General features: G+C 43.2%; 1 long non-coding RNA gene across 1 annotated transcript in view; it reads right to left on the bottom strand.

Moving 5' to 3' along the window:
* LOC117363024 overlaps positions 1-22,007 on the bottom strand; it is a 54,306-nt gene extending 32,299 nt beyond the window's left edge. Inside the window, exon 1 of the long non-coding RNA XR_004539964.1 lies at positions 21,879-22,007. This is a non-coding gene — a long non-coding RNA (uncharacterized LOC117363024). The remainder of the gene's footprint in view (positions 1-21,878) is intronic.
* Between the last annotated feature and the right edge of the window lie 520 nt (positions 22,008-22,527).

Below are 22,527 nucleotides of genomic sequence, written 5' to 3'. Positions count from 1 at the left end.
TCTTTTCGAGGGAGAAGAGGCCCAGTTTCTCTAATCTCTCATTGTATGGCAACTCCTCCAGCCCCTTAACTATTTTATTCACTCTTCTTTGGACCCTTTTGAGTAGTACTGTGTCCTTCTTCATGTACAGCGACCAGTGTTTTCTTTTTTTTTATTCTGTAAAGAATGGCATCTGATTCTACCAGCACATGACTCAAAAGATGACATGGCCATGGCTGTATCAGGGGTGTTCCAAAACGTTGCACGTGTAGTTACAGAATACTGCCTCAGTATATGAAAGGAAAGGATAGGTTTTCTGTCTCTGTCTATGAAAGGACACATTTTAAGTTTTCTGTCTCTGTCCATGCTGGAAGTAATCAAATGTAGAATGTTGGGTGTTTACTCTCTTAATGGTTTGGGAAGAGGTCATTTAATTTATGTTAACTAGGTTAGTTGTCTGAGACATGAAGGCTCAACCCCCCACAGCTCTTAACACCTTTAAGATTTAAACAATGAAGTACATATCCTGCACCCCCTCCCCTCTCTTGTCCATCCCCCTTTTCCTGTGATGGTTACCACTGACCCATGTGAAAGGATATATAACTGAATGTATTCTGGAAATAAAACAGGTAATTTCTTTGGGCCTTCTGTGAATCCTTCTTACCTAAGGAAATTGCCTCCGGACGTCTGTAATAGATGATAGAATGTTTTGCAGAACGATTTCGGGACCAAGAAACGGATCTTGTTCGTTTCAGTATACTTAACTTAGGCACCAGCATTTATACCAGGTCTCAGCATGCATAAATCTGATGCCTACAGTTAGGCACGAGAATCGGTGCTAAGTGCTGATACATGCCGTTTATAGAATAACACTTAGCATCAAATTTTTTGGTGCCCATTTTTGAAAGGCATTAGGCCTGGATTCTCTAAATGGTGCCGTTGTCAGTGACTGCCATTCATACAACAGCACCGTTTAGAGAAACGCATCTCCGGCAAAGGTAGGCACCGGAAATGTAAAAGCCATGGTTTTCAAAGCCTGCATTTCCGGAGCCTAACTTTGATGTGGATTGCACCTCCAGAAGTGCTTACCAGCACCTAACATCACTTCCGGCGTTACTTGGCCACCGGTAGGGTGTTTAAGTTAAGACGTTTAGAGAATATGGGCCTTATAGAATTTCCCTCATCTAACACAGGAACCACAAGGTAATCCAAATGTTAATAAATGACCTGCATTGAAAAATTGCAGGAAGGCTCCTTCTTGCTGCAGCATTAGTTTGGGATAGTAGCATATTACAATCCTAAATTAAGCACATTTTAGCAAAACAAACCCTTACTTTTTTATCAATAAATTTTATTTCATGTATTATCTGTCAGTCTGTTTAGCTTTGATTTCATTGATTTGTCTTTGTTTTTATAGTTTTTAGAATGACCATTATGTTTTATATCTCATTTCATTAATGATATCTTAGTTGCAACTCACATTTTTATTTGTACTTGAATTTGTATTTATTCTTGAATTTTACTTTAAGCTGGTAGTCTCTATTCCCTCCAAATTTCCATTTCATTATTTTTATTCATGTAAAGGGGAACTGACATGTGGGATGATCATATGTATTTGGGGTTACGGGAACCAGATGTATTGGGAGATCAGATGTATAGGGGGGTGGGGTCAGATTTAAGCGTGGCAGGTGGCAGGCATTGTTGATTAATAAAAGGTACATGGCAGGGTGGTATATATGGGGAGGTGACCAGGAAAACTAGAACTTGGCACTTGCCACATAGGTCAGGCACTTATACAAGTCTTGGAGCAGGTGTAAGTCTTTATCTAACATCATCTACTATTTAGTGTATTATGAGTGTGTAATTAGATGATCCTCCCTGCTATTGGCTGTTCATATTTTCCTGGAATCTTTTGATACAGTGTAGGGAGGATGAAGTACAAGAATTTGGTAAAAAAAAAAAATCTGTCTGATTATTTCTGCCTTCCAATGTTACACTTGCTGTTATCTGTTTGTTATGCTTTGATGTGTATGTATTTTGTAAACAGCAGAGTTAATATACGGTATATACATTTTTAAATAAATAAAGATGTATGCACTGCTATGTTTTTCTTTCAAGGGGACTATTTGCTTAACTTTATGGACTACTTTCTGGGCATATGCCCATGATAAACAACATAAAATCTGTTTGACTCTTTTGGGATCTTGCCAGGTAGTTGTGACCAGGATTGGCCACTGTTGGAAAAAGGATATTGGGCTTGATGGACCTTTATTCCTGTCCCAGAATGGCAACTCTTATGTTCTTATGTTATTCACTGAAGCCATTTTTCGCATGAGTTTGATTCATACTATAAAATAGAATCTTAGGCCTTAACATTGTTTCTAAAACATTTCAGCTAATGCTTACCTTGTAAAGCAATATATGTTCAGAAGTTATGATGTGAAATAGAAGCAATAAAGTTCAGAAAGAAAAAGACAAAAACATATCATACATTTTATGAGCCAATTTATTTCTCTATAAATCACAGCAAATACATAATTATTCATATTCATAGTCTCTAATGAAAGGATATAAGCAGCTCACTCACATCAATAGCAAAGTGTAACAAAAAGCTTTTAAAACAATTTTGTTGAGCCTTTACAGAAATAAATCACTGATGACTGACTGCAAGAAGAGGCAAAAATGTGTTTGTGTTTGCTTCCATTTTTTTTTTTTTTGCATTGCAAGATCTGATGAACTAGTGATGAACTCTCACTAGTAAAACAAAACGTCCGAACAAAATTATATACTGTACTAGTGTTTAAGCCCGTTAGATTAACGGGTGCTAGAATAGATGTTCAATTTTAACATTTTAAAAAATTTAATGAAAACTTATCGTGAGAACTTTAATATCCATTTTTTGCTGTATTTCTCCTTGGCCACTGTATTTCTGTCGGGGTTTTTTTTTTTTTCCGTCTGTCTCCTAGGCCGTTGTTTGGCTGTCTATCTCCTTGGTCGCTGTGTGTCTTTGATTATTTTGGTCTGTCTCCTTGGTTGCTGTCTGTCTCCTTAGCTGTTGTGTGTCTATCTGTCTCCTTGGCTGCTGTATGTCTGTTTGTCTTTTTTTTCTGTTTGTATCTCTCTCTCCTTGTCCACTGTTTGTATGTTTTTTATTTAAATCTGTCTCTCTAGCCCCCTGTCCTTCTGTGAGTGTCTTTCACTGCCACCTACCTCTGTTTCAGTGTGTGTGACATATTTCTGTGAGTTTGTCAATGTTTCTTTCTGGGGTTTTTTTTCTTGCACTGTTTCTACCTGGCCCCCTGTCCTTATGTGTCTGTGTGGAGAAGTCAGGGGGCTGTTAGGGGAATATGCCCCTTCTCCCATCTACCTTTTTTTATCATGCAATTGGCAGAGAGTAACTTGAAACTGGCACAGAGTAAGCCGTATGAAGTAAACCGGCACAGAGTATAAATTGAATAAAGTAGTAATTGGCACAGACTGACTTGTGAAAGTTAAACCGCCACTTAACACTCATTGGTATGATGACCGTTGAACGGGAAGTGTGTCATAAAACTTGCCGGCGCTTTGATGGCAGGTCAAAAGAAGATATCCAAAAAATCAAGAAAAGGATGCCCAAAATAAATCACAAAAAATCTGACCAAGGATGTGTCTGCTAGGATTAAATTCTGTTTAAAACTAGCCTGTCTATATGGGAAGCTTAAAGAGCCCCTATTAGACACTGAGGTCTTTTCTCCCTTTTTGTAAAGAAAGGTGACTTTTTTGTCCTGTATTTTGGAGGTCAAAAGAAGAACCATACATGTTTGTTGTATACCTCTTTACTTCCGTCTTGCAGCGATTCACTGTGGGTTCAGCTGCCAGGGCATTTCGCTCATTGGAGTACTGTGTAGGGCCGTTGTAAGCGCGGGAATACTGTGTGGGGCCGCAATTCACTTTGGGGTTCAGCTTCCAAGGCATTTTGCTCAATGGAGTACTGTGTGGGGCCGTTGTAAGCGCGGGAGTACTGTGTGGGTCTGCGATTCATTTTGGGTTCAGCTGCCAGGGCATTTCACTCATTGGAGTACTGTGTGGGACTGTTATAAGCGCGCATGCGCACTCCTGCCTGTCAAGGACCTACGGATCATAGAACACGCAGGTAGGAGTGCGCATGCGTGCTTAGCGTTTTATTATAGTAGATGTATGTTGTTTGAAGTAATCCATCACAAATTATAACTTCAGATGGGAGTTACTTTTAAGCATCTATAACACAGTTACCCCCACCTTTACAAAGCTATGCTAGCATTTTTAGTTTCGGCCGTGGCGGTAAGAATTCCAGTGCACATAGAATTCCTATGAATGTTGGAGTTCTTACCGCTGTGGCCGGCAATAAAAAATCTAGCACTGCTTTGTAAAGGAGGGGGTTAAATTGAAAATTACATTATTAGGCAGAGCAGTATACTTACCTGTCTAAAGTTAGAACCTTCTGATGTCCCATCTCAACCAATTTTCATCAAACCAACATAGGTTTTGAACATGAATATTGATTTTTGCTAAATGGGATAGCTGGCATATGTCCAGGCACAAACACAAAATGATCTATGAGGGGTCACTGAAAAGTTCTCTGTCCAGCCAACAAAGTTGGGGCAGTCTCCATCAAGGGCTATACTCTCAGGGCTCCTTTTATTATACCGCACTAGCGGGGTTAACACACGTGACTTTTCATCACGCGTAACCCCCACACTGGCCTAAAAACTACTGCCTGCACAAGAGGAAGTGGTAGTGGATAGCTCGGCCGGTGGTTTAGCGTGTGGTATTACGTGCATTAAACCGTTAGTGTGCCTTTGTAAAAGGAGCCCTTAGTCCTGCGATTTTTCACTTTTTTTGTTCTATATTTTTTCTAATGGAACGAAAAAAGTGGAAAATCACTGGACTAAGGCCTGGATTCTCTATAGGGCACTGATATGTGCAGCTATCTAAAAAGCAGCCACCAATTGTGTGTCAATCACACAATGGTGCCCTATAGAGAACTGTGCCTCCGCAAATGACAGGTGCCGAAATGTAGGCATTTGTTACATAATTTAGACGCCGGTAGGGTACTTATCAGCACCTAACTAAAGGCGCTGTTTCTAGAGTTTTCCACTTTGTGTATAGTCCTCGATAAAGACTGCCCCAGCTTTGTTGGTTGGGCTGAGAAATTTTCAGTGGCCTTTCATATGCCAGTGGTTCTTAAACCTGTCCTGTTGGACCCCGAGCCAGTTGGCAGATTTGCATGCTTGTCACCTCTGTTATATGCAAATCTGCCTCATGCATATTCGTTAGGGATTCGTTAGGGATTCGATAGGCTAGTTGGAGGTCCCCCAGGACAGGTTTAAGAACCACTATCTATGCATAGGTATAGGTGCTATTAATATTCTAACAATTTAAGAGATTTTATCAAACAGCAGTAGAGCCTTTTATTGTGGGCCGGCGAGATAAATGCTCCGATGCTCATAGGAATTGCGAGTTGAATGCTCCGATGCTCATTCCAGTCCATGATAAAAGGCTTTTCCGCTGCTTGATAAAAGGAGCCATAAGTTACTGTAATTTACGAAAACATAAAATAAAAAACAATAGATGATAACAAGCCCATTTTTCAAGAGTCCGTCAGAGGCCTATTTACAAAGTCATGCTAAAAATTGGGCTGTGCTACTTTTAGCACATGGATTTCCTGTGTGCCCAGGCCACGTTTTAGTGCAGCCTTAAAACGGCCGTAATTTGGTTTTTCTCTTTAATGGCCACATGCTAATTTCAAAATTACTGCATGGCAATTAGCGTGTATGCCTTTCTTGCCACTTATGTTGTAGGTGGTAAGAGATCCTGCACTAATCCTGTGTTAATTGGTCAGCACAATCCAGCGCCCCCATTCTAATTAATTAGAGCAGGCATATCTACTCTCTGCCCCCCAACCACACCCCAGAAATAAAAAAATAGTATTTTTTTAGCCCATGGTTGACATGTGCTGAACCCAAAATTATTATATGGCTTCTGAGCCCACTCTGTGAATTATAAGCAGTGGTAAGCTTGTGTGAGTGCTTATTGTTGCTTGGTAAAAAGACCTCATAGTCTTTTGACTGATTACATGTAACAATTGGAACATAATTTTGATCTCTCATTTCCTGCCCACTCTAAAGAAAAATTCTGACTCATGGTATGTAAAGGTACTCACTTGGGAATCATTTCATCCCTGTGATTTATGATCATAGAGGAATATTATCGTCAGGTATTTAACTTTTCCCAAATAATACATTGTAACAGTGCGAGCGGGGTTTGGGTTTTAGGCTTGTGAACACACAGCCAGACATGACAAGCAATAGTGCAGAATAATGGCTGCAGAAGTGAAAAACTATTTTCAGAAAAATACCTGCTAATTAATGGTTTGGTTTAACCCCTTTGGATACAAGCAGTTCAAACAATGAATCCATCTTTGCGCAATCTGTAACACAGACTGCAAAAAGTCTTCCTTGAAACAGGTAGCAAGGTCTGGCCTTAACTAGACCTTAAAACAACACTCACATGCAGTTACTATAAGAAGTTGGCTTACCTCAGCCAAGCAGAGTGTTTGGAAATTGTTGTCAAGGAGTATGTTGGAGCCACTTCTTCCTCCTACTCTCCTGGGCCTCCTAAACCTAGCTCTGGCCCTGCCTTATGTACTTCCTGGTAGCTGCTTCCTGCCCGTGTCACTTCCCCCTAAAGAGGAGCTACCTATGCTAAGGTGATTCTGATATAGTGAGGGAGTATCCAGCAGAGGGAGTGGTAGTGTCCTATATAGGGTTACCAGACATCTGGGAAAACCTGGACATGTCCTCTTTTTAGAGGATTGTCTGGGCTCCCAAACAGACTTTCCAAAACCTGGAGTTTGTCTGGGTTTTGGAAAGCCCCTACAAGCTCCGGCCACATCTGGAGGGCCTCTAAGCATGCATAGATGACGTTACATGCATCCGCGTATGCTCCAGGCCATCCAGACATGGCCAAAGCCTATAGCAAAGAGAAGATACTTTCTAGGGGTGGCGCTGGAGGGTTGCATGGGGCCCCTCTCCTGGGGAGCCAATCAGGACCTTAGACCTGGATGCACTGGGAGAGGGAAGAGCCACCATTTTGAAGAGGCAACCCTTCAAGGCAGGAGGGAGTGGGTGTCTCTCCTACCTGATTTTAGGCAAAAGGTATAGGGGGCGTTGTCATTGGTGGAAGGTCCTCAAGCTGGGGAGGGGTGGAATGATCTGACCCTCCAGCCCACTAGACTAGCAAGATTTGGTTTTGGGGTGGTAGGAGTGGTCGGGGAGATCGCAAGGGGGACTTATTGTTGGGAGATGTCAGGGGAGTTCCCCTGCTGTGTTTTTTAAAATGCTGTTGTGCCTGTGTTGTGTGCGCACAACAGTTACTGGCAGCTCCAGAGCTGCCGGTATTTTGCAACTGGAAATGAGGGGGGATTCCTTTTAGTACATTGCTAGGAGAACTCATATAAATACTAACGCGTTCCTAGCGGTGTATTTGCAGAGGGTTTGGGAAGAAGGGGGCGTGCACACGGTGGGGAACGTGGCAAAGGAAGGGTGCATGGAAGTGTGCCTCCACCCTAAACAGCCCCTCGTGCCTAGTCCCATTGCCATCTCAAAGCAGTGGGATATAAAGCAGGACCCTGCCTTGTTCGTACAATGTGTGCCAAAAGCCTACCCGGTTTGTTGCCATATTTATAAAAATTAAACTTTCTATGAAGAAACTGCTTTTTGGTTCACTCGTGAATTAATGTGTTCAGTGTAGGCTAAATAGGCTTCCTTAGATATTCTAATAGGGGTGCGCAAGTAACGCTGTTTGTCCTTCCTCAGTCGTTCTTCAAGATGTATCATATCTTGTGACAGAAAACGTGCTTTAGATTTCATGCGTTGAATAATGTCACCTCCCAAAAACACTTTAAGGGTTTCTCAAAATAGAAGGGGATTATCCTTGTATTGTGCGTTAAAAGTACAATACTTCTACATATGAACATAAGAACATAAGAATTGCCGCTGCTGGGTCAGACCAGTGGTCAATCATGCCCAGCAGTCTGCTCACACGGCGGCCCTCTGGTCAAACACCAGCACCTTAACTGAGATTAGTCCCACCAGCGTACGTCCTTGTTCATTATGAACTTGTCTAACTTTGTCTTGGATCCCTGGAGGGTGTTTTCCCCTATGACAGACTCCGGAAGAGCGTTCCAGTTTTCTACTACTCTCTGGGTAAAGAAGAACTTCCTTACGTTCGTACAGAATCTAACCCCTTTCAATTTTAGAGAGTGCCCTCTCATTCTCCCTATCTTGGAGAGGGTGAACAACCTGTCCTTATCTACTAAGTCTATTCCTTTCAGTACCTTGAATGTTTCGATCATGTCCCATCTCACATTTAGTAAATAAATTGGTCTGAAAATGTGTATCGCTATGAAGATACATAGGGAATTGTCACCTAAGGACCCCTGATGTAGATTGAGAAATTAAATTCTAACTAAAAGATACATGGTCAGATATTACAGTTGGCCCTATTTCTGCAGATTGAACATTACTAAACAGTGATGCAGAGACTAAGGTATAATCTATGCAAAACATCAAACCGTGAGCCCTTGAAACATGTGTGTACTCTCTCACAGATGGATTGAACAAGCACCATGGGTCTACTAGGTGCAATGTCCAACACAGATATAGTATTTCTTTCCACAGTCCCAAAGCTGATCTTTTTGTTGGCGCAGACCTATTGAAATGATGTTCCAACACTTGATTAAAGTTTCCTGCCAAAACACCAGGAGATATTCATCTTGCATGGCCATAAGGACTAGTTAAAAAAAAAGCATGTTCATAAGAATTTGGAGCATAAATAGTCAGCAAATAAAAGGTCTACTCTGCCATTTGAATATACTCGTACATCAGGACATATCTTTCATTACAATCTTTTTCAATCTACGTGACTTGCCCCACAAATCCTTTACGGAGCAAGACTGTGACTCCTCCCTTCTTCTGTATATTAGAAAAATAATAGGCTTGACCAATACATGCTGTGCAAAGTTTAGTATGCCTGACTTTATGACGCAGGACCTACGGCAGCTGGAACAGTGGTCATCAACTTGGCAGCTAGGCTTCAATGCTAAAAAATGTAAAGTAATGCACCTAGGCAAAAAAAAATCCACACAGAACTTACACACTAAATGGTGAAACCTTGTCCAGGACCACGGTGGAACGTGATTTAGGAGTGATCATTAGCGATGATATGAAGGCTGCTAAGCATGTGGAGAAGGCTTCGTCCAAGGCAAGACAAATGATGGGCTGCATCCGTAGGGGTTTTGTCAGCAGAAAACCTGAAGTCATAATGCCACTGTACAGATCCATGGTGAGACCTCATCTCGAGTATTGTGTTCAATTCTGGAGACCACACTACCGGAAAGATGTGTTGAGAATTGAGTCGGTTCAGCGAATGGCTACCAGGATGGTCTTGGGGCTCAGGGATCTCACGTATGAAGAAAGGCTAAAAAAACTGCGGATGTACTCACTGGAGGAGCGAAGAGAGAGGGGGGACATGATTGAGACCTTTAAGTATATCACGGGGCGTATAGAGATGAAAGATGATATCTTCAGTCTTACAGGGCCCTCGGTAACCAGAGGACACTCGCTGAAAATCAGGGGAGGGAAATTTCAAGGTGATGCTAGGAAGTACTTCTTCACCGAAAAGGTGGTCGATCATTGGAACGAGCTGCCTCAGCAGGTGATTGAGGCCAACAGCGTGTCAGATTTTAAGAAAAAATGGGATATTCACGTGGGATCTATAGGGGAGTAAAAGTCAGGGAGTGGGTCATTGGTATGGGCAGACTCGATGGACTATGGCCCTTTTCTGCCGTCAATTTCTATGTTTCTATGTCAGACATGGGCAACTCCGGTCCTCGAGGGCCGGAATCCAATCGGGTTTTCAGGATTGCCCCAATGAATATGCATGAGATCTATTTGCATGCACTGCTTTTAATGCATATTCATTGGGGAAATCCTGAAAACCCGATTGGAATCCGGCCCTCGAAGATCGGAGTTGCCCACCCCTGCTCTATGTCATTTAGTTTTAGTTTCCTGCAAGTAGGTCCTATACTGCTTCAATTGAGAGAGGACATTAGTTCTTTTAACTGGTGAAGTAATCCCTGACACTTTCAAAGTTAGTAACTTAGCAATGCCTGTCTGAATACCATTTTGCAGTAGATATCCCCTCAATGTCAACCTTATGGTTCACTCTGGGCTCCCAGCCCCTACCCAGAGTGATTCAGCTATTTCTAAGTGTTCTTCTGCTGTTTCCTTCAGCTGAAAACCCCCATAAGAGAGTAACTCAAATCTGACTGAGTTGAGTGCTAATAGATGTACTAATTCTGCATTGCAATGAGATTATCAACAGTTACATAAACAGAGCCTTATGCCTCTTCCCTTATAACCCACCCATTTGCCCTCCCCTTCCCCCAACCAAATCGTAACATGTATCAATCCTGCTATACAGTAAAGAAAAATCACATTAACCCTCCCCAATAACCCAATTCCCTCCCAGCTTGTTACCAAACCCTGTCTCATAGGAAACATTTCCAACTCCCCAACTTGTTGGGAACCGGAAAGTTCAAGTCATGGCCCAATGTGCTCAGGTCTCGGCCTCACCCACCTTCGTCTGCCCATTCATTCAAAATATATAAATCCTTCTCAAGCATCTCATACTTGTACTCAATCTCACGCTCAATAATCAGCCATCCAACTTGCCTCATTTATGCTACATTCTCCCTCCCTTTCCAGTTTGACTCTACTTAGCAATAGGCACTTAAATTAATTGGCCTCCACATTACAGAGGTCCAATGCCACTACTGGCACAACTGAGCCTCCTGCTAGTTGTCATCTGAAAATGGCTGCTGGACATAACTGCATAAACATTTATCCCCCCCTTCCCCCCACGAAGCACATTGATTCTCTCAAACTGCTTCATATGAAGAGCTCATTGTTTCAAGCATACTATCATTTCATACTGACTGTCACTCCCACTCATGTTCCATAATTGCTTGCATAAAGTTTACTGAACAAAATCAGTAAAGGTCTTAAATTTGTGTTCAAAAATTAACAATCCTAGGATAAACAAATGATGTACAACACTGGAAACAATTATGATGCCCGATAATCTTTAGAACCATATGGACTCAATAGTCAGATCAAGTGGAATGCATTTTTATGATACATACTGGATTTTGATCATCATGATTTTTAAGCAGTTTTTATCAACAAAGATAAACATCACCTTCTATTAGATTTTGTTTTTGACTGCATACACCAGTTTTTTCAGATGTTCCACCTACACTGTCACCCCATTTATTTTGTAATCAATTAGAGAAAGTACAAGTTTAATGATAGTGCTAAAGATTTCAAAGTATTAATTCTAAAATTCAAATATTTATGACTTCAGTAGCCATCTTTGTTTCAATTGGTTAGTTACCATGTTGGCATCTTGTTTAAATGCAGGTGCCATTTTGTAAACATTGTGAGAACATGTTGGTGGCAACTGTGCAACACGTAAGTTGTGCTCTTTGGCTCTGTTCATTGTTAATATCTAAAATTGTGAAAATTTGACATCTACGATCTCTTAAGAATCAGATACAGGTTTTCATTTTTCTTTCATTCTACTGAAGATCAAGCAACTATCCATTAGCTGGTATAGGCAATAAAACGTTTACAGCACTTCCCCTGAAGAAGCCTGTAAGCGTGAAATGGATCTGGCCTCCATCGGGTTTGAAAAGATAAGTGCTTGCTTCATGTTAAACTCAGTGCTGCTAATGGTTTGATTTTGAATGGTTGCTATCTCTCTCTTCCTTATCAAGTATGGGAGAAAGTGAATTCTAAATTGATTAGATATTTAAAATTGATTAAAAATTATTATAAGAAATTCAAAACAATAAATATTTAACAGAAAATTAATTCAAAGGTTTTTGACCTATGATAGTACTCTAAACCCTAAATCGATGTCTTTCCATTGACTGGACTCCAGGGATTCTTTAAGGTCTTTTTCCCTCTGTTTGGACGTTATAATAATAATAACTGTTTATATACCGCAGTACCGTGAAGTTCTATGCAGTTTACAATGATTAGAAAGCTGCTACAAATTGAGTGGAACTTACATAGTTGGAGATTAGTGGCGAACACTTTAAGAGATCAGTTGTGATGGGAGAGATTGAGATGGGAGATTGTGATGGGAGAGATTGTGCAGATCAGCTACCTAGGTACTTCAGGAATAGGTATGTTTTTAGGTGTTTCCTAAATTCACCATAGATATTTGCGTGCATAATTAGTTTTTCCAGGTCTTTTCCCATAATGCTGCTTGATAAGAGAGGAGGTGTTGATGGTGTTTTTTTAAATTTACATCTTCTAACCGGTGGGGAGATGAACTTCAGGTGTGTGCTTCTCTTATGTCTATTGGTTGAGAAGGAAAAGAAGTCAGTTATATATTTAGGGGCTAAACTGGATAGTACCTTAAAGCAAAAACATCTCAGCTTGAACTTCGCACGTGCCTCCGTTGGCAACCAGTGCAGGAGTCGGTAGGAAGGGGTTATATGATCGGACTTCTTCAACCCGAAGATCAACCTGACCGCTGCATTCTGCACCAGTTGTAGTCTCTGCTTGTTCTTGTGAGAGATTGCCAGATGGGCGAAATTACAGTAATCAAGATAGAAACATAGAAACATAGAAGATGACGGCAGAAAAGGGCTACAGCCCATCAAGTCTGCCCACTCTGCTTACCCACCCCCTGTCTATGCTCTAATGACCCAATTTCCTTATCTTGACCCTCGTAGGGATCCCACATGGGTATCCCATTTATTCTTAAAGTCTGGCACGCTATCTGCCTCGATCACCTGCATTGGAAGCTTGTTCCAATGATCAACCACTCTCTCTGTGAAGAAATACTTTCTGGTGTTGCCATGAAATTTTCCGCCCCTGAGTTTGAGCGGGTGCCCTCTTGTGGCCGAGGGTCCCTTGAGAAAGAAAATATCATCTTCCACTTCGACACGTCCCGTGAGGTACTTAAATGTTTTGATCATGTCTCCCCTCTCCCTACGTTCCTCGAGAGTATAGAGCTGCAATTTGTTCAGTCTCTCTTCGTACGAGAGACCCTTGAGCCCCGAGATCATCCTGGTGGCCATCCACTGAACCGATTCAATTCTGCGCACATCTTTACTATAATGTGGCCTCCAGAATTGCACACAGTACTCCAGATGAGGTCTCACCATGGCCCTGTACAACAGCATTATGACTTCAGGCCTTCGGCTGACGAAACTTCTGTTGATACAACCCAATATCTGCCTTGCCTTAGATGAAGCCTTCTCCACTTGATTGGCAGTTTTCATGTCTGCACTGATGATTACTCCTAAATCTCGTTCTGCTGAAGTCCTAGTTAAAGTTTCTCCGTTCAAGAAGTACTTCCTGAATGGATTTCCGCTTCCGAGGTGCATGACCTTACATTTCTTAGCATTGAAGCCTAGCTGCCAGGTTGAGGACCAACTTTCCAATGTAAGCAGGTCCTGCGCCATATAATTCTGTAAACTGCATTCACTTACTATATTACATAGTTTGGTGTCATCGGCGAATAGTGTTATTTTACCTTGAAGCCCTTGAATCAGATCCCCTATGAATATGTTGAAAAGGAGTGGACCCAGGACCGAGCCCTGCGGCACTCCACTGGTCACCTCCGATGTTTTAGAGAGGGTACCATTAACCACCACCCTCTGAAGTCTGCCACTCAGCCAATCATTGACCCATGCAGTTAGTGTCTCTCCTAACCCCATCAATTCCATCTTGCTTAGCAGCCTGCGGTGTGGGACACTGTCAAAAGCTTTACTGAAGTCCAGGTACAAGACATCCAAAGACTCTCCCAAGTCCAACTTTCTTGTTACCCAGTCAAAGAAGCTGATGAGATTGGATTGGCAGGACCTACCCTTGGTGAATCCATGCTGACTGGGATCCCAAAGATTCCCTTCATTCAAGATCGTGTCCAATTTGCTTTTAATTAGTGTTTCCATGAGTTTGCACACTATTGATGTGAGACTCACCGGTCTATAATTCGCAGCCTCTGCCCTGCAACCCTTTTTATGCAGAGGAACGACATTAGCTAATTTCCAGTCCAGGGGAACTTTCCCCTTACTTAGGGAGAGATTGAATAGCTCAGCCAACGGTTTCGCAGGATATCGCTCAATTCTCTGAGCACTCTTGGGTGCAAATTGTCTGGTGCCAGTTCACTGTAAACTTCACCTGGTGTGAACTCAAAATTCTGAAACGGGTCTTCTGTGCTTTGTGTTGCCTTCAACTGCGGACCATGTCCCGGTGCCTCACAGATGAAGACTGAGCAGAAGTATTCATTCAGTAGTTCGGCTTTATCAGAATCTGCTTCCACGTAACTTCCGTCCGGTCTTCTAAGGCGTACTATCCCACCTGTGTTCCTTTTTCTGTCACTAATATACCTGAAGAAGGATTTGTCCCCCTTTTTAATGTTTTTTCCAGAATTTCTTCCACTCGAAGTTTTGCCTCCCTAACTGCCATTTTGACCGCTGTAGACCTGGTCCTATATTCTACCTTTGCCTCTCTTTTCTCGGTGCGCTTGTAGGAGAGAAACGCTTTTTTCTTCTCCTTAATGAGGTGCGAGATCTCCGCGGTGAACCATTGGGGTTTATTGTTTCTTTGTCATTTATTTACTGATTTTATGAAGCGGCTAGTTGCTTCATGTATGGTTGATTTCAGTGTTAACCACTTAGTTTCTACATCATCGGTCTCCGCTTGGTCCTGCAGCGTCCGATGGACGAAATCTCCCATGTGTGCGAAGTCTGTGCCCCGGAAATTGAGTACCTTTGTTTTCGTGTTTGATCTAGGGAAGCCTTTCCTAAGGTTGAACCATACTATGTTGTGGTCGCTGGAGGCTAGCGTATCTCCTACTGAGACCTCTGAGACGCTTTCCCCATTGGTGAGTATCAGGTCGAGGATCGCCTGGGCCCTAGTGGGCTTTGTTACCATTTGTTTGAGACGTGCTCCCTTTATGGAGGTTAAGAGCCTCCTGCTACCGCTGGTTGTCGCTGAAAATGAGTTCCAGTCTGCATCAGGCATATTGAAGTCCCCTAGCAGTACAGCTTCTCCTCGTAGAGTGATATTCTCTATGTCTTCAATTAATTCTGCGTCCATGTCTTCCAGTTGTCTTGGGGGTCTGTATACCACACCTAGATACAGGCATTTTTCTCTGCCTCTTGCCAGGTTTACACAGAGAGACTCCCCGGTGTACTTGACATCTGTGATCCTGGTGGTTTTGATGTCCTCTTTAATGTATAGAGCTACCCCCCTCCTAACCTGCCTTCTCTGTCCTGACGAAGTAGATTGTAGCCCGGTATAGCCATATCCCACCCATGTGAGTCCGTGAACCAAGTTTCAGATATTGCCACCACATCTAGGTCAGCATTCCTTATTTCAGCCTCCAATTCTAGAATTTTGTTACCTAAAATGTGTGCATTGACATACATGGCCCTCCATATCTTGTGTTTGCTAAGTCCCTGTGAGGCGTATCCTACCCGAGTTGGTGTGACTCCTAAAGAACTGTTTGCAATGTGGGTACTTACCTTGGACATGGACATGGAGTTTTGACTCACCTCATCAGGATAATTCCTTTCTGCACTAATATGTGAATGGGTACCCTCCCCCGACTTACCTAGTTTAAAGCCCTGTGAAGCAGGCGGGCTAGTCTGTGTCCGAAGACGTTCTTACCCCTACTGGTCAGATGGAGTCTGTCTGGTCCCTGAAGTCCTTGTAGCGCTTCCCCATGGTTTAGGAATCCAAAGTTCATATCCCGGCACCATCCCTGTAGCTACTCGTTCGTCCTCAGGATACGTTCATCTCTGGCTCTTCCCTTGCCTCTAACTGGGAGGATTGATGAGAAAACCACCTGCGCTCCTGTCCACTTCAGCCTCTCATTCAGTGCTCCAAAGTCTCTGGTGATGGTCTCCGATGTGTTCCTGGTAGTGTCGTTGGTTCCTATGTGGACAAGAAGCATAGGAAAGTGGTCTCGGGGCATGAGTAGTCTATCCAGACTGGCGGTGACATCTCGTATCCTGGCTCCAGGCAGACAGCAGACCTCCCTAGATTGCATATCCGGTCTGCAAATTGGTCCCTCGGTGCCCCTCAGCATGGAATCCCCGATGACTATTACTCTGCGCTTCTTTGGGGGGAGCCGGTCAGTTGTCCCTGGAGATGAAGCTGTGTGTTGGGCCTGCTCCTGTTCCTGCTCCTGTTCCTCATCGGCAGTTCCTTCCTGAAGAATCTGGAATCTGTTCCGCAGGATGAGTTGAGGGGTTGATGTATAGCTGCCCTGTTTGTAAGAAGAAGGAGATGATGAAGAGATTGAAAAAGGGGGGGGGGGGGTCTCCTATGTTTGCCCGTGGAGGAGGTCACCAGCTGCCAGGAGTCAGATGGCTTAATATTAGGGATTGTACCAGAATTCTGAATGATGAAGCGTCAAAGTATGCTCTAATGGACTTAAGCTTCCAGAGAATAAAAAAACCTTTTCTGACTAGGGAGTCCACTTGGTCTTTCATGGTTAGGCCTTGGTCCAGTATTACTCCCAGAACCTTCATTGTAGGTTGAATAGGGTAGCTGAATTTGTTGATGCATAGTGGTGTTGTAGTGACAAGTGGTTCTGGCGAGGCTACAAAGAATTTAGTTTTTTCTGAATTAAGCTTCAGTCTAAATTCTGTCATCCATTGTTCCATCAAGTTTAATACTTCTGTTGCTATAGGGGTAGCTTCAGAGAGAGAAGTAGCGAATGGGATAATGATTGTACAGTTGTCTGCGTAACTAAATAGTTTTATACCCCGCTGGGCCAGCTGCGCGCCTAGGGATCACATGTACACATTGAAGAGCAGTGGGGATAATGGTCACCCCTGTGGAATGCCAGATGGGTTTCTCCAGGTATTAGAGAGGTTGTAATTGAAATGTACTTGATAGGTGCGGGACATAAGGAAACCTTGGAACCAGTCAAATACCTCTCCTCTGATGCCAATTGTGTCTAAGCGTTATCACAATTTCTCATGATCCACCAAGTCAAAGGCCGAACTCATGTCAAATTGCATGATCAGGACGTTATGGCCTGTTATCGTGCATCATACATTGTTTCCAGTGTTCTACATCATTTGTTTGTCCTTGCATACAGCTTAAACCACCTAGAATCCTCATACCCTGATCATAGCTGATCAGTTTATGCTAGTTGATTTGAATCCCTTTGTTCACCACCCGCAATCCTCAGGGAGTCACACATTTATAGCTATCCCTTCTCCACAGCATATTCTCATAGCCTCTGGCAGTGTTCGGCTCAGTAAGCACATTATAATGTGCAATCAATTTAGAGATTATGATGTGTAACTTTCAGTGTTGTCTGAAACCTTTTCAGACTCAGGTAGTATTAAGCGATGACTCTCTTGGTAGCGTGTTCAAAAAGTCTTTGGCCGCTAGTTCAGAATTGCAGGGTAAAGCAACATAAAATGGATTTTACACTCATGAAGTTGAGAGCAGATAGGTGACATCTGCCATCGTTTCTCCAAAAGTGCCATGGAGTGGGCCTGAAATATCTTCAGCAAAAACAAAAAACAAACTGCAGGCAACTATGTATGAGATGCAGGCAATGTTTATTATACCAAATATTTCATTTATGCAGTTAAAAATACCACCTTATAACAAACCAAGGGACCTGACACGGTCCGTGTTTTGGAAAACACTCCTTCCTCAGAGGTCCATGGTTGCTAAGATATAAAATAAGCTGCATAAAAAGTATAAAGCAACCACCTATCTGTAATCCTTCTTCACTTGGAATGTGTGACACAAAAATGTCAAGCAAAAGCTTTGGCTGGCGGTGCTGCAGTTTTCGTTGGATTTTGTTTTTGTGTTCTCCCTGAAATATCTTCACCAGTTCACCATCATAGCTGATTTATACTTATGCAGCAGCACTACTTTATGTGTGTAATTATGTACCTTTGTCTTAGGCAGTGAACACTTTTAATGTTTTGGGGGGCCTCAAGCTCTGCCTCAGACCCCGCCCCATAGTAGTACTAATTGTAATACAATGTTTTCCATTCATTTTTCATATATACGCACAATAGCACAGTTACTTACCGTAACAGGTGTTATTCAGGAACAGCAGGCAGATATTCTCACATGTGGGTGATGTCATCCACAGAGCCCGGATGCAGACAGCCTCACAAGCAGACTTGCATGTAAAACTTTAAGAAAGTTTGCGACTGTCGCACCGCGTACGCGTGAGTGCCTTCCCACCTGACGCAGGGCGCGCGTCTCCTCAGTTCAGATGGCTAGCTAAGAAGCCAACCAGGGGAGGTTGGTGGGTCGTGAGAATATCTGCCTGCTGTTCCTGGATAACACCTGTTACAGTAAGTAACTGTGCTTTATCCTAGGACAAGCAGGCAGCATATTCTCACACGTGGGTTACCTCCAAGCTAACCAGAATGGGATGGTGGAAGTGTTGGCAATTTAGGAGAATAAATTTTGTAAAACTACCTGGCCAAAATGGCCATCCCATCTGAAAAAAGAATTCAGACAATAATGAGAGGTGAAAGCATGAACTGAGGATTAAGTGGCAGCTTTGCAGAGTTCCTCAATAGGAGTAGATCTAAGGAAAGCTACTGATGCTGCCATGGCTCTGTCTTTAAGGGCTGTGACTCGACCCTGTAGATGAAGTCCAGCCTGAGTATAGCAGAAAAAGATGCAAGCAGCCATCCAGTTAGAGATGGTGCACTTGGAAGTAGAGACCCCTGACTCTGTCTAAGCAGAGAGGGAAACACTGGTAGAAGTAGTGGCTCCATGCTGCTGAGTTGAAACAAAAGGGAAAGCAGGGTTGTCTGGGTCACTAAGGAGCTATGGGAATCATGGTGATATGTTTGTCTTGAGAATGAGAGGAAAAGGAGGAAATGCATATAGAACTGATTCTTCCATTCCAGAAGAAAAGCATCTGCCTTGAGGCGATGAGGAGAGTATATCTTGGAGCAGAATTGAGGCAGTTTGTTTTTGTGGGGAGACAGAAATAGATCTATCTGAGGAGTCTCTCACTGAGAAAAAATGTGATGGAGAGGCAAGGAATTGAGTGTCCATTCGTGAGGTTGCAGAAGACGACTCAATTTGTCCGCCAATTTTTCTTCTTCGTAAATATAGACCGCTTTTAGAAAGGCGTTGTGAAGGATTGCCCAATTCACACCTTTTGAGCTTTCTGTCAGAGAGGGAGAGATCCTGTTTCTCCCTGCTTATTGACTTAGTACCTGGGGACTTGATTGTCCGAATGAGTACTACTTGATCATGGAGAAGATGCTGAAAAGCTTTGAGAGCATTTAAAATCGCTCTGAGTTCCAACCGAATGAAGCAATACTGATGATCTGTAGTGGAACAATGGTCTTGAGTACGTAGGACATCGAGATGAACCCCAAGCATAGGTCGAAGAATCTGTCGTGAGGACCTTCTGATGAGGTGGCGTTTGAAACAGTAACCCTCTGGAGAGATTGGAAGAGAGCATCCACCAATGAAGAGACTGTCTCAACAAAGGAGCCACTGTCCTTTGGTCTACACAGGGTGTCTTTTTTCAACATCAAGTATGTAGACCAAAGGACTCAGGCGCTGCACATTGCAAATAAAATCAATATAAAAAGCTTATCCTTCCGGCTTCCTGATGTAGCTTAACGAAACACAAACTGTGTTGGAGCTGTGAACTGACCTTTTCAGATAAGTGGTCTACTGTTAAACAGCTTTTGTAGAGCCATAACATTTGCCACTCCAGTAGAAGCATGAATCCTTACTCCATGAAATGTGTTATAATTAAAATTCAAGCACCTTTCCAGTGACTTTGTACCACTGCTGTGGTGCCTTGCTGAAGAGCTTATGAGCACATTTAAATATTTTAAAGCCTTTAAATGTTATACGATGATATTATTTGAGAAACTTGCCCAGTATTGATGAGAGGGGGTCGTTTGTGTTTTATTCTATACATCCATCTTTAGCATTAACTTTTAACATTAAACTTTTTCCAGTTTTCTGCTTTCTTCTCAAAATATACTTTTCCATGCCTTCCCTTCCAATCTATCCATGTGTACCATCTCCTCCATCTTTCTTCTGCCCTATTCCCATCTATCCATAAGGAGCATTTCTTCTTATCTCTTCCCTGTCGCACCCATTGCTGTGTACTATCTCCTCCCTCTGTGTCCCCCTCCCCTCAATCCCTATGCACCATCTCATCCATCTTCCATTGTCAGACAGCTCTGTCTTCTCCCTTCCCTCCTCATGTGGTCTGGCATCTTTCTCCTCTCCTTCCCATAGCCCAGAATCTCTCTCCTTTCCCATGGTCTGGCATCTCTCTCTCCTTCCCTCCCTCTTCCCAAGGTCTAATATCTCTCTCCTCTCCTTTCAACATTCGGGCATCTCTCTCTCCCTTCCATTCTGTGATCTGGCATCTCTCTCTCTCTCTCTCCCTCTATCCCATTCCAGTAGTCTGACATCTCTCCCTTCTTTAGATCATCTCTACTCCCTCCCAATGTAACATTTCTCCCTCCCTCCTCTCCACCACTATCATGTTCAACAATTCTTCCTCTTTCTTCCTTTCCCATATACATCATATCTCTTTCCTTCTCATGCCACACACCTATGTCCAACAATTCTCCATTCCTTTTCCCTCCCCCACCGGCAGCATTTCTTTCACTCCCTTCCCACCACTCCACCTGTGCAGCATCTCTATTTTCCTCCTTTCCTAACTCCCCCCCTGGCTTCCCATGCATTTGTCCTTCCCAACCCTTTCCCAGTAAGTGTAGTATCTGTCCTCCCTCCTTCCCAACTTCATACCCCCTGCGCCCAGCCTCTCCCCATCAGACTCTGCACCCAGCCCCCTTCCCCATCAGACTCTGCACCCAGTTCCCTTCCCCCATTAGACTCTGCACCCAGCCCTTCCCACATGTCACACCTGCCGGGGCCACAGGAAGACTGCGGGGAACCGCCGACAGGTGGCAGCATGGACCCTGGCATGACTCCCAAGGAGGGAGACCCTATAAAACCAATACAGTTCTCTGGTTTAGTAAAAAAAAAAAAAAAAAAAAGCTTCAGACCATTGCAATTCCTTTTAATCCACAGTTCAGGCAAAACAAACATCCACAGGCTTTCTTTACTGACTGATACTCAATTTCAATAGTTCCTCAGTGAGTAAAAACAAAACAAAACTATTTCACTGGCTTTTACTCTAACCACCAGTTCATAGTAGCCAGTTTGTATTCTAAAACAAACTCAAGCACTTCTCCCAGGTAAGTAACCCCAGAGTTCAAGATAATGTCCTGGGCAGCTTTATACAGTTCCAAATGAGGAAATTCCACTACTTCTTTATAGAGACCTGGGCTTTGGATAACTCAGTCCTTCTCTTCACCAGGCTCTTGCAGTTTCAATACTATTGCCTCACTAGGCCATGGGAACCGGGAACTGGGATAGAATTGCTGGGTTCACTCTAGCAAAAAGCATTTAACAAGCACCCTCAAATTTCCTACCCAAGATATTCAGTGAACCCTGCCCCACAATTCTGGAACTTACTTTGTTGCCATAATCCACCTCAGTTCCAAGGCAACAAACAAACAAAAAATCCACACCAGCTTTCTCAATGCTCAGTCCCAGCTAGTGTACAGCAAATCAATCAGGGCTGTGCACAATTTTATTACTGCTCCAGCCCAGCCCCCACTCTGTGCAACAAAAAAATAAACTTCTTCAATGCAGTTCCTTGGTAACCAATTCATTTAGTACATTGTCCCAACAAAAATATCCAAGGGAAAAAGGCAAAGTAAATCACTGGCAATAAACTGCCAAACTCACATCCATTTGTTCTGAGTCATCTCCAGGCATTTCAAAAGCTGCTATTTCTATGCTTTCTTCTGGGCTTCCAGCTCTGGAGTATTCTGTGATTCAGGGCCTTCCTACTACATTGGCTCCTGCTTGGTGCCTTGCCCTTGCCGTGCTAAAAGAGTCCTATCTGCCAGGTCTTCTTGAGCTGCCTGCTTCACACTCTTTGAGAGTTGCTTTAAACTGGCTGGGGCACAGGTTTGTATGCTCTCTGGCTCCCTCTCAGTTCACTGGGCATATTACAGTTTGGGAACTGACTGAACTTTCTATGGGAACTTGTTCTCCTGACAGGTTCTGGCTCAAGGATGTGTTCTGGGTCAGAGTCAAGCTCATTTCCTTCAGGATAGGCAGCTCTGACTTCTACAGCCCCCGAGACTCTATATTTAGCTGGTTTCCTGCCTCTGGGAACTGGTTTAGTACTGGACTTAACTCTGACAGGTTCATCACTAGGGATGGAATTTTCACACCCATCAGACTCTGCGCCCAGCCCACTTCCCCCATCAGACGCTGCACCCAGCCTCCCTCCTTCCCTCTCTTCATCCCCTGTCAGGCGCTTTGACGCTCTTGCTTGGTGTTCAGCGGCTTGGTGTCAGCGGCTTCTTTGACTGGCTCCCACGCAAGC

The sequence above is a fragment of the Geotrypetes seraphini genome, chromosome 1 (genome assembly GCF_902459505.1).
Source record: "Geotrypetes seraphini chromosome 1, aGeoSer1.1, whole genome shotgun sequence".
NCBI lineage: Eukaryota > Metazoa > Chordata > Amphibia > Gymnophiona > Dermophiidae > Geotrypetes > Geotrypetes seraphini.
This window is presented reverse-complemented; position numbering and strand designations above follow the sequence as displayed.